Source organism: Strongylocentrotus purpuratus, unplaced genomic scaffold, assembly GCF_000002235.5.
Source record: "Strongylocentrotus purpuratus isolate Spur 01 unplaced genomic scaffold, Spur_5.0 spur5_scaffold_6, whole genome shotgun sequence".
Lineage (NCBI taxonomy): Eukaryota > Metazoa > Echinodermata > Echinoidea > Camarodonta > Strongylocentrotidae > Strongylocentrotus > Strongylocentrotus purpuratus.
Window position 1 is genome coordinate 60008335 of NW_022145612.1, and position 13049 is coordinate 60021383.

Below are 13049 nucleotides of genomic sequence, written 5' to 3' on the forward strand. Positions count from 1 at the left end.
GCTATTGTCAGAATAGCATATATATTTCAGTCAAGCATTATGTACAAATTGAAATTAAAATTTAAAAAGTTGCAATGTGGATGCTTTTGATAGAGGAAGAAAAAGAGTTCTATCTGCACTAATGTCCTTTGGCAAGACATTGATCTACATTTGCCACACTCCACCCAGGTGAAGTAAATGGGTACCTGGTAGGAATTTATTCCTTGAAATGCAGCGTGCGTAACAGCTGCACTGCTAAAGCCAGGGTAAGTATGCTGCATTATTGTAGAGCGCTTAGAGACTTCTGACAAAGTAAGTGTTAGGCGCTATATAAGCAATGTAATTATTATTATTATTGTTATCAAATGCCATTTCTGTTGGCATAAATCATTGCAATAGAAAAGGCAGTGGTTTCAGACTGGTCTCCTAGCATACATGTATTGCAGATTGTTGGTATCAATGACCACTAAACATCATGTACAAAAATGTCCTTTGGCAAGACATTGATCTACATTTGCCACACTCAGCCCACACGATGTAAATGGGTAGCTGGCAGGAATTAATTCCTTGAAATGCTAGAGCGCCGTAATGGCAGCCGTGCTAAAGCCAGGGTAATAATCTCCCTCTGTGCCTTAGAATAGTTAACTAGATTGATGGCGCATAACAAATGCTGTAGTATTATTATACCAGCTCAGGGTAAACTGAAAGTTCAGACATGACGTCAGACATTATTTACAAGGTGCAACTAATTGACAGCCATACTTCTGATATGATTCTGATATACTCCATCATCGCTTGGCATATCAAATACTCAAGCATGAATTGCCCTGAACTGATGAGGTAGCCAAGATTACCATGACAACTGGTACCAATAATAATGATAATTCTTGATAAAGGTTTATATATCATTACAGTCAAATTCATCATCCCTCTTTCACCAAGAGTAAAAAAAATGATGGTGAACTCTTCTAAGATGTTCTACATGTATATGTTACATCTTATAAAGGAGGTGTGGCAAAACTTGGAGGATAGCTGAATATGAAAATGCTGCATCTTTGTGCAAACCAGACTGCATAAAGCAATTGCTTTCATGTCGGTCTGGGCCACAGTTACCAACGCCCCAGGGATGGGAGGTAAAACGGAGGGCCAGTGCACGAAAGAGCCTTTCTCATGAATTTGATCATGACTTAATTTGTCCGTGACTCTCTGCATTTTGAATCAAGGGTACACATGTATTAATGCCCTCTTTAATTTGGATTCCTTCCACATAGTGACTAAGACACTCTGAAACCAATTAAAAATCCTCTGTGGAATGGAGGAACCAGTAGGGAATTTGGATCAATCTGCCCTTGTTTGAGATATTTATTTTGATCATGGACTTTATTATCATTTTATCCCGTTTTGCGTTTTTCTTAGGTTTAGTTTCTGCCTACATGTATATACAAATTGCATTGTTAGAATGTAGAATGTTGAATTAAAATTATATCAAGAAATGTAGGAATGAAATGTAGAAATGAAATGTAGGAATGACATGACATGAAATGATATGATCTGACCTTTGTCATTATAACTATAGTCTGGAAAATAGGTAAGAACTTCAACCCCCTCCCATTTTACCCATCATGTTTTACTAATCCTGCTAAACTGTGTCCAATGTGTAATCTATATATTCTAAATATTTCTTATAATTTTGTTCAATTGATAGAGAAAATGTGATCCCATTAAACCTTCATGTTTTAACTCTCTTCCAATTGTGTCCAATGTGTAATATATAAATCCCAAATAATTTTCATTTTTTGTACCACTGATAGAGAAAAATGTCATTGCATTTGCAGGCATTAATGCTACATAAAAGTATGACTTCCTTACCCGTTGACTCTAAGAACCTGCTTATCATCTACCCAGTGCCAACCTGTTGCGTGAATCATCACAGTTCAGGTGTCAGGTAGGACCCAGAAGAGTAGTTGATGACTTCAAACACAGACTTCTTTCTGCATCATCTTCACATGGATCACACGATGGAAGAGACAACCTTGGAGGAGCAGAAACATGAGGAAAAGATGGGTTTATGCAATCCTTCTACCAGCAAAGACATGTGTGACCCCTTGGTCTCTAGATAGGATAGGGGTGAGAGAGGGAACGAGGAGGTGTACCATACGATTGGAAGGGATGAAGGGGGGGGTCTGGTATGGGAGGAGCAGGAGAGTGTGGTTAAGGAGAGGTTATGGGAGGAATATAAGAATCATGTTCTTGTAAAGGCGCTATATAAACACCAATATGTATGTATGTATGTATGTATGTATGTATGTATTCATTATAACGAAAAGAAAAAGGGCCCATTGAGTAGCCAAATAATGGCTAGCTATATGTCAAAAGTATACTGGTAGTCACTTTGCCCATATTCATTTCACAAAAAAAAGGTGTAAAGGAGAGGTTAAGGAGAGGTTATGGGAGGAATATAAGAATCATGTTCTTGTAAAGGCGCTATATAAATACCAATATGTATGTATGTATGTATGTATTCATTATAACGAAAAGAAAAAGGGCCCATTGAGGAGCCAAATAATGGCTACCTATATGTCAAAAGTATACCGGTAGTCACTTTGCCCATATTCATTTCACAAAAAAAAAGTGTAAAACGATATGTTTCTAATGATTAAAGTTAAACAAATCATGGGATATACAAATTAAGTTGCCATTACAATGTGTGAGTCAGTTAAAGTAAAACAAAAAAAGTAAAACAAAACCCAGCAGTAGACATGTCCATGCTATATCCCATCACTGTAAGCTCCCATTTTTTTTACAGTTCTTTTATTTTGATTTTTTTTTGTATTTTCTGTTAATATCCCACAATATATAAAAATAATAAATCAGCGAAAGGTTATCCATGGTATTTCCCACAGATAGGGCCAGTATTCCATAATGACGTTTAATTGAAATGAGGTCTTGCACATATTTTTTTTTTTTTTAAAGACAACATTTCAATAAATACTCATTCAGCCATCACAAAAAGCATGTGAAATAATGATATATACATACATGTATATACTGTTTAACAAATGATGGGAACAGTTAACATTGCGAGAAAAATATTGTGTTAGTGTATATTATGATTATTGAAGGAAGTATAACAAGCAAAAAGTGAACTATTGGATATTGGAAAATATCTTCTTTTTTTTTTTTTACAAAATGTACACTTTGCTAAGTATGAAAAAGTTCTCTCTCTAATAAAAAAAAGAGATACATAAACATGCATCATGCAGTTTATATCAGAGATGCATATATATATGCATGTATATGGAATACTGGCCCCTAAAAAGATACTTGACCCATGCCAAGTTATACAAAAAAAAATCATAACAGTGAATATGAGGAGGCTAGAGCACGGTCCGGAGGCTACGGCCAAGAGGTCATAATGCATGCTAAAAGAACAAAAAAAATATCTGTGGGAAACACCATGGATAAACAACATTATCGAATAGAATGAAACGTAAGCTTACATAATAATGATGAATGCTGAGATGAAGTAGTTCTATGTTGATGGTGATGTTGGTGATGGCGACTATGATGACTGGATATGTAGATGTCTATGTAGATGGCGAAGATGTCTGTGTAGATGGCGAAGATGTCTGTAGATAAAGGTGTTGTGGCGAAGAAAAAGACTGGAGATGGCGAGAGGAAAGACAAGCTCACGAATCAGACGCTGTGAAAGATAATATATAATTGGAATCAAATTTCAATTCAATACTTTGAAACAAGTGAAATTTTGACATACATTTGTGTTGACTATGTAAACAGAAAAAAGTCATAGTATAGTTATACCAGTAGCTAGATTATGTAAGTATTAGATCAAATTTCATGAATCACAACCTTTCTATATTACAAGCTTTGGCCCAAAACACTCACATTCTCTCAATATCTACATTAACCAAATCCCAGACCCTGTCTAAAAGCTGCATTACAATGATTTCGAGTTAACAGTTGTTAATAAAGCCTTGTAAAATCAAGGATATTGGGCTATTTTAAGAGAAATTGTTCCACATTGGAATTCAAAGAATGAGAGAGCTCATAATTTTTTCTCACTTCTACCACAAATCAGTCTTCTCTCATGATCCTGAAGCTATTAATAAATTAAATTCAATCATCTTCAGATTATTATCCCTTAAAATGAGAAGCTGATTGTTTTAGCTGAAGCATGATGGAGAGATTTACTCACGTGACCACTGGATCATATGGCAGCCTGTTGCATTCGATCTGTATAAATAAAAAGAGCTGTAAGTAACACATATTTGAATCTATATCAAACATATTTTATGAAAAGTTAGTGTGCAATCAGTAGCATATATAGCTAAGGCATCTGGGCATTAACCCCAAAATTGTATGTTGCCCCAGGTGCCCCCCCCCCCCCCCATTTGAAATTTTGAAAAAGCGCTTAACTATATACTGTAAGATTCGCAATATAACATAATTATCATAATGCAAAGGAAAAGTTCAATTCAATTCAATAAATTTTAATTGAAAAAAACAAAACATTTAATTTAGACATTATACAGAAAGTATGAAAATGGGAAAATATAAAATGGACTGATCATATACACAAAGTATATACAAAGTAGCTAGCATTTGATTAGATAACAAATAAAGTTTCAAGGTGTTTATTGTAATTATTATTACATTGTTCTCTGAGTCAATGATGTTGTGTTCCATACTATAACAAGAGTCAAAGAGCATTGTACCGCTAGAAATCATGCACATGCAAGGAAGGATATTGAATAAAACCAAAATTTTCCATAAAATTTTGCAAAATGTAAATGTAAATATTTATAATTTTCTTAATCAATATCTTATCAGTTGTTCCTCAAAATTTTCAATTTCACTTGTCACTTTCTCAATTCTCCTTTTATTTCTATATCAGGGTGGATATACATGGATTTTCCCATCGTATTTCCGTAAGCTTTAATTAGTTTCTGATATCGATGATTGTTCCAAAAAGACTATGTCAGGCTCCACTGACTGCCTCTACACAGAGACTGAGGTCTGATTGTACTGGTTAGTGAGGGGAGGTTACGCAATGCAGTTTCTGTGTGATTGCCGATATCATCGTGCGCAGTAGCTTCAAGAGCATTACATACTTGTAGGTTACCTGAAATTAGGTCCTTATATTTTGATGTTTTACAAATATTTTGGATGTAATTTTATAGAACAGTATTTGAAAATAAGATCTACTTTCTTTCCAATCATTATTTTTTTCTAAATCAAACTATATTTAAGTCTAGAAAAACATAAGGCAAACTTGTCACCAGATTCTGGCAAAAAGTGTGGCAAGGTTACACTTTGTGTACAGATGTGGGAACAGTCACACTTCCGGATCGATCCCCAGGCCCCACCAGACAATAATTTCTGTCTACTATATTTAGACTAGAAATTTTAGTCTCTCTCGTTCGTTAGCCTCTTGTTTGGGTACGGTCGGCTCCTCTCTTTAATTTTCGGTCTAGGGACTACTTACATTGATTGAGTTCAGAATTTTCAGATTTAAAAAAAATCAACACAGCTATGGCAGCTAATTTGGTCACAGCTTGCTCCTAAAATGAACAGTCAACACCTTTTTTAATTATCATTAATAGCTGAGGATGTAGTCATTTAAGTATAGTCTCTGCTTTCCAGTTTCATACAAAATAGATCTAGACCTATAAAAAGGCTAGATCTATAGGGGGCCTACATAAATGTATCATCAATTTAATGAGCTAAAAAGTAATATACTAGCTAGGGAACAGGCCTAACAAAAAATTGAACGTATGGGGCTTATCTTAACTTAACTTAAAGAGAAGATCATTTCATTCGCTCTGTGATATTTAGACCAATCGAGACAATCACTGTTAATATTATCATTTTAATACATACTATTACAACAATATTCATAATAAATTACCATAGACATCATAATCTCATCTTCCAAGAACTATATTTTCAGTAACTTACCGCAATTAATTCGCAAGCACAGCAGACACAGTTGCTGGGTCTGCAATTATGCGCATGCTCATATCCCAAAACAAAATAGAGCTTGTATTAGCTTTGTGACACCCCCTGTCAACTGCATGTGCAGTTTCTAGTTTGGTGTCTTCTGTGCCATTATTCCCGTTATTAAAGGTATTACAAAGTTTTGGAAATTTTGAAAAATGGGTGGATAGTGTTTCTTTACAATTTGATATATTTGGATGCTCCTGTGGATGTATTAAAACACCGGAAATTTTAGCCCCTAAAACACTTCTGCTTTCGAGAAAAATTGAATATAAAGGATTAAAGATTTACCGGTGCTCCCGGTAAATTTGGATAAATTTCAAATAGCTCCTACGGCCGCCGTATAATGGTAGCTGCGACCATGAAAATCTATGTAGTTGTGGTATATAATTTCCGAAAGAGAATAGCTAATCGGGCTATTCTAGTCAATAAACATTGTTTTATAGCTTAATTGATATCTTGACCTTGAGAGGGAGTTATTCAACATAAAATGTTTATTATTTACAATTTCATAACTTAAGAGTCGATTTCGACCGCGACAACGATCACTGAATATTGTAGGATCGTATATGCTTCCAATATGTTCATTTGAACCAAATTCATGACCCCATACCAAAACTTTGTATTACCTTTAAAAGTGTCTTGGTAAACGGCCTCCCGGCTAGTTGGGAGAATTTTCGGCAACGGGGGTGGGATCGTACTACATATTTTCCAATCAACATTAATTGCCGTTGCTATACACTCCGAGCAAAGCAACCACGAATAGTAGCTATAGATCTAGGCCTAATTTTGTTATCATAAATTGAAAAAATTTGCCCCCCCCCCCCGGCCCCTCGTTTGCAGTTGGTCGCATCTATTTACATAAAAGGTTGTTGATAGACATCAAGATAAACGGTGAAGAAGAAACAAAAATTGGTCATAATATCCCCGAGTTACCATCCAGGTTATTTGAAGAAAACTGATTTGGCGCATGCAGTCACCGGTCACCCCCCCCCCCCCCCAAAAAAAAAAATCCCACCATAAACACAAAATGTAATTAAATCGATGATTGTCCACCATTTAGATTAATGACTACTTACAATGTTGTAGGCAGAGCTCATGCACTGCGACGAAGTTGAAGCGTCTTCCATTTCTCTTGCATTGCCTTGCCTTGGCAGTTAAAGCCCTGCACCGAGGTCTGATCAACCCTTGGATTCTGTTAGAGAATAAATCAAACATATAATTCGTATGTCATCATCATTTATCAAAGGGGAATGCGGACTTGGAATTAAGTCGCCATGAGAGAAAACATAGATAACAAGAGAAAATGTAGGTCTTTATATACTCAGTGACATAATTATATTGTAAAAATATCAAAATGAACTACAAAACTATTTTCTTCAAAGGTTGAGCTGAATATCGTATAATTTAGTAATTGATTAAAATAAATAATCTTTCTAATTATTTTTGACTTATACATGGTAACACAATTTTACATATTGGTGCACTGCAAATTCGTCGTGTAACGACTTTACACAACATTGGGTGGTTCATTTTTTACCCAGGGGTTGTGTTAAAAAAACAAAAAAATTTACACTGCAAATTCGTTATGTAAAGTAGTGTAATTTTTTTTTTGTACACAACTTAACACAACTACTGTGTATTTTAAAGGAGTGAACCACACAATGCTGTGTGAAATGGTTCAGACACAACGATATTGTAGTGTGGTCTTCCATGATGCCTTGTTTGGTAACAGCAAAATGCAATGAAAATCATGAATATAATAGCATAACAAAACACAGAATAAATCATAATACATGGATACAATTCTTTGGTATCCTCGTAATAAATGCGGACTTTTTAAACAAAAAAAAATAGTGTTGCATATATTTGTAATACCGTACATGTATATATGGTAATCTGTTCTTAAATGAAGTAAAATATAATCTTTACTTTTTATACATCTTTTTTAATAGCCTCATATTGTTTCTGAAGCTCATAAGCAAAGTAAAAAGACGATCTTGATTTGAAATACCAATGACCAAGGCTTAATTCTGAAACTCATGATTTGAAGTACCAATGACCATTTTTGTCGCTTCATTATCTATTGCATGTATTGGTTCCTTATTTCATCTATTTCATTCTTTAAAGGTGATGTATTTATTTCTTGTAATTATGTATTTTCTTGAATATGACTGTAACGCCAGTGGAAAACAATTTTCTATGTAACTTGTTTGCAAAGACTTGTATTATAGACCCACACTTGAGATACCAAAATTGTTATATATAAAACTTTTGGTATCTCAAGAGTGGATAACAATATTCCAAGATTGAATTCCTTGTTAAGTAATACAATTTCCGTTGATTTGAATTAAAATAGCATTTGAATATACAAGCTAAACACTAATGAACATATCAATATAAACTGATAACGAATAATGTCAATGATTTAATTTCAAAAGCTTCATGTTATCCTACATTATGATAACTATGAAGCAAATTCCATCACGATGGATATAAAAACTGCATGTAGCCCTACAGTTGGATTGTAAACGCATCACGAATCAATGGTGTGATTAACACAAGATAAATGCTTTGAAATATAATGAGAAATAAGAGTAAGAGTTCAATAATGAGGATGTTACAAGATCCTTTGAACATAATTATTTAAAGATTTTAACAGAGTTTGCCACTTTCAATGATCTATCAAATTGATACAAAAATATTAATGAAGACACGAAGGGGGCTATGTTTGAAACATTCTGCTCTATACTTTGGCACAGAAAGTAAACCTATATCAGCCAACCTAGTATACTCGTATACGTCAAGTAAACCTTGTAAATAGGATGGTGCAAATGTATACTTGTAATTTTGTAAATCATTAACAAATTATAATTGCGCGTTGAAATTCAAAACGCCTCTCAATATTATTGGCATCCATTTCAGAGTATATAAAAAAAAATAATTCATATAGTCTTATAAATTCATAAAGTCTCGTGTAACTTTGGTTTGAAATGATTCTCGGAGCTCGCTTTTGAACTTTCTTGAGTTTATTTAGTTCCTTAATATAAATCATCAAGTATCATTGACAAATAAAACATAAACGAGTCATGATGAAAGAAAGTTTGATAACTCCTCATTATTTCATCATTCTCCAACGGAGATATTATATTTTAGCAGAAATATATTATTGGACACATTTTGGGGTTACACATCCCCATAACAAGAATAGGGGTATTTTCTATTATTTCCATTACAAAAGAAATGGAGAGCTGCTCTCCAATCATCGGTTTTCTTTCTTTAAAAATAATTGATATCAGATCTGCACAAGAAAGTCAGCAGAGTCTCAAATTTTGGCGGGACCTTCAACAGAACGGGATAATTGTTTTTATGTTTAAAGGGCATTTCATTGCTTGCAAAATCTATAGTTATGCGTGATTAGTAAAAACAATAAGAAAATCAGTGTTCTGATTAAAACAAAAGGATCGGACAAACAATAAGAAGATGTCTCTCGAAAACGCTTTTGAGAACGATTGGGGGGGGGGGTATAATTATGTGCACCTTTCCCAATCTAATGATGCTCATGCTCTTGGTCTATTGAAATGGTTATAAACATTTCCAATCCTTTGATTACAAATTTCACTACTGTACTTTAAAAAAAAAAGATAGATAAAAACTCACTCATCGTCTGGCAGGTTTCTCCTGTGCTGATGGCAGATGCGTGTTGCATGGGTCGTTTTTCTTTTGCATCTTCTGCCTTTCTGTGTGATGCAAGTGCATCGCGCTGCCCTCTCCCTCGCTATACGTGGCATACTAATCTGGAGAAGAGGATGAAGAAACATTTACAACACATTAATACATAAACAAAGTATAGACCTCAAATAAGGTTGATGGTTATGTTCGATGTGGTCTCTCATTATTTTATTCTAAAGAAACTTATTCATGTTGGTTTTGATGATTCAAGTTTACGCTTTTTTCATGTTTATCTAATTCTGAAGAAACATATTTTTCCAGTCACCGGTAATATAGTATGTTAGATTATAATACAGTCACTTGCAGGAGAAGTGCACTTGGTCCCTTGCTGTTTACTATTTATCATTTTTTATAAATGATATCTCAAATGTGGTACAGTTTAGTACCATTCCACTGTAATACTGATTTTAATACAATTGAGTATGTTTACGTCTCTATGGAGATTTAACACGGATTTCTAAGTGGATGACGCGCAATGAATTATTGTCGAATCCTAAGAAATGTGAATTAATTTTCGCTGCAAGGCTTTATAATATAAAGCATGCACTTTTCCAACCTCATCTTGATTACAGCTCTGTTATGTGGTTAATGCATAAAAAAAACTTTAGTTCATGTGATGTGTGTTCCACGAAATCGAGCAATTTGCAATTTCTTATGAGTTGAACGTAGGTATATTACTGTTTGAATTTTTTAAAATAAATTTTGCATGGATGCCTCCCATTACCAATTTGTTCTAAATATTCTGCTAAGAAAAGTAATATTTTCTTTGCAATTATGACTGTTAACATTTATCTTGAATACAAATAATACAACCTTTTTAAGTATAAGACTAGTTTTAGACATTTCAATCCATTACATTGTGATATTAATTGATGAATAGACAAGCTTACTCACGTCTTTGTTAACTTAATCAGCCTCTACCGGTATCCATATTTTGTTCATGGGGGGGGGGGGGGGGGGGGGGGGGCTGGGGCTGGGTTCAAATGGTAGGTCTCGTAGTTTTCTCGATAATTTGATGAATATAGTTTTTGATTTTCGTTATGTTCATTTTTTCTCTATTTGTTTTAGAAATTATATTTCATTAGTTCTTTGTTTAATAATGTGCATGGACTACCTGAAAAGTGGTCTATTTTGCCGGGCTGATTAATGATTAACCGATTCTTTAAAGATATTACTCCTTGCTTTCGACTGTGGGAGAATACAATGTTACTCACGAATTATAATTTTTTGTTATTTTCAACTGATTTCACAGATTTTCAAATTCATAGCCTCACTCAGAATTTAAAAGGAATACTGGAATACAACAAACCACTTGTCAGAGGGCCTCAAGTAGCATGTTTACATCAAAAACATTCAAGGGTTCTGAAAAGTATTCCCATTCTGAATCGTACGTAAACATTGTCTAAAAAGAAATACTATACAAATTGAAGATACATACCGAAGTGATGTGTACGAAAAAAGTCTGATATGGCGATGGCTGAAAAAAAATGAAAGAGAGAGTAATAAATGATCAAATAAAAAATTCATTCATAGGCCTATCACTTACATAATAGACGCACTATAGTGCAAATGATGAAACCACATAAACGCGCTAACTCAAAGGTACAACATGATTAAGGATAGGGCATAACAGTCCTAGTTGTCATGATTGAACAGATAGGTTTTAATATTCTTTGAGAATGCTACTACGTATTACGGCAGAACCATTTATTTGACAATATTCCTGTTAGTTCACTAACCAGGTTTTCAAAAAAAACTTCGGTATCGGATAGTCAATGTATTATAGCACAATGATGGAAAAGCTGATGGGGTCGATAAATAGAATTCCTTTCCTTCTAAATTTTAACCTACTAGGGTATCTCCTAAACGGTTTGCTTTAGAAACCATATATACATGTTGTTTAGAATTTAATTGTATATATATCCTTAACGAATCATTAAAGTTGTTTTTTCCTTAATTAACCTTGAAACTTGAAACAAATTAAGAGAACTTTCATAAAAAAAGAAAAGAAAAGGAACATTATCGTGGTTATATTCAAAGGGAAAACAAATTTGAATATACAAATAAATAACTATATTCTTTCATAACTTCCAAAACAACTTAAGAAAATGAAAACTTGATTTGCCCATAAATACACCATGATTGGCTAAAAAAATAAAAGTTACAATATTGTTTTTTACAATATTATTGATATCATGCCCCTCATCTTTATAGAACTAAAATATCCATGAAAATTGGTTCAAGTCGTGTTTATTGAGCAATTGGGAAGTAAAAGTTCACTATCTAAAAATCAGGTTATCCATTATGAGTATTTTTATACATCGAAATTATTAGAAGTACAAAAGCAAGTCTGTAGTATAATATGATAGACCATTACAATCATAGCATTATTTCACAACTTCTATTCCACTTTGGACCGATATCCACGTATTTGAGGATTTAAAGGTAAAGACCAGTATTGGAAACGCCCCAATTTCAAAAAATGAAATGGAAGCTCTCATTACCAATCATGTGAAAGAATATGTTTTGACTAATACATGATGATAAAAAATTTGCCGGGAAACCGCCTACTAATTCATATATTTGGTAAATTTGTTTCTCTCATGGTCTGTGAGAGATATAGGGTAGTCCCATATACATATTTCTGTGTATAGTGCTTGTAACTTTACGAAGAATGGGCCAAATTTCTTATCATTTTGATGATTCCAGAACCTTGCAGATGCTAGATGCTAGATGATCAACCTTTTCTGATCGATTCCACAACGTTTCTTTCACAATGCAATCGCATGACCATAACTGGTCTTTACCTTTAACTGCACATGACCGGTTGAAGGTTACTATTACGTTTTAGTTGTGAAGAAGAATAGTCTAGGTGTGGTCAACAGGCGCGTACGCAGGGGGGGGGGGGGTTGGGGGTTGAACCCCCCCACCCCCTTTGGTATTTTTTATGTGTGTATTTTGGAGGAAAACCCTTTGCATTTTTTGTTTTTTATTTCATTTAAAAAAAAAAAATTAAACCAATTGCTGACCTAAAAAAGTTTACCTCCCCCCCCCCCCCCATGGAGCAAAATGTCAAATGTTCAAAAGTGTCCTCTTACCCCGATTTTTTTGGGACCAAAAAAAAAAAAGTATCCTCTTACCCTACCCTATAGCCCCCGCTGCGTACAGTCATGGTTCAGTGACAAAGCAATGGCCACGTAACTGTAAGGCCCCAGGATCAAAACCGTCTCGATGTGCTATATTAGTGCCCCTTTGTGGGGCATTAATCCTCATTACTGTCATTTATGACTTAAGGGCATAGGTCCCCTAGTTGATAAGCA

At 34.3% G+C, this 13049-nt stretch overlaps 1 long non-coding RNA gene across 2 annotated transcripts; it reads right to left on the reverse strand.

The window, feature by feature from the left end:
* Window positions 1-326: 326 nt before the first annotated feature.
* LOC105436795 lies at window positions 327-9782 on the reverse strand. Of its 2 annotated transcripts, XR_004066750.1 has the most exons (5): window positions 9658-9782; window positions 7077-7192; window positions 4196-4233; window positions 3480-3682; window positions 327-2011 (listed from the first exon to the last, which is right to left on the reverse strand). It is a non-coding gene; the product is annotated as an uncharacterized LOC105436795 (long non-coding RNA). The 2 variants fall into 2 exon arrangements; XR_004066749.1 differs by lacking the exon at window positions 327-2011 and having other exon boundaries at window positions 2789-3682.
* Window positions 9783-13049: the final 3267 nt, after the last annotated feature.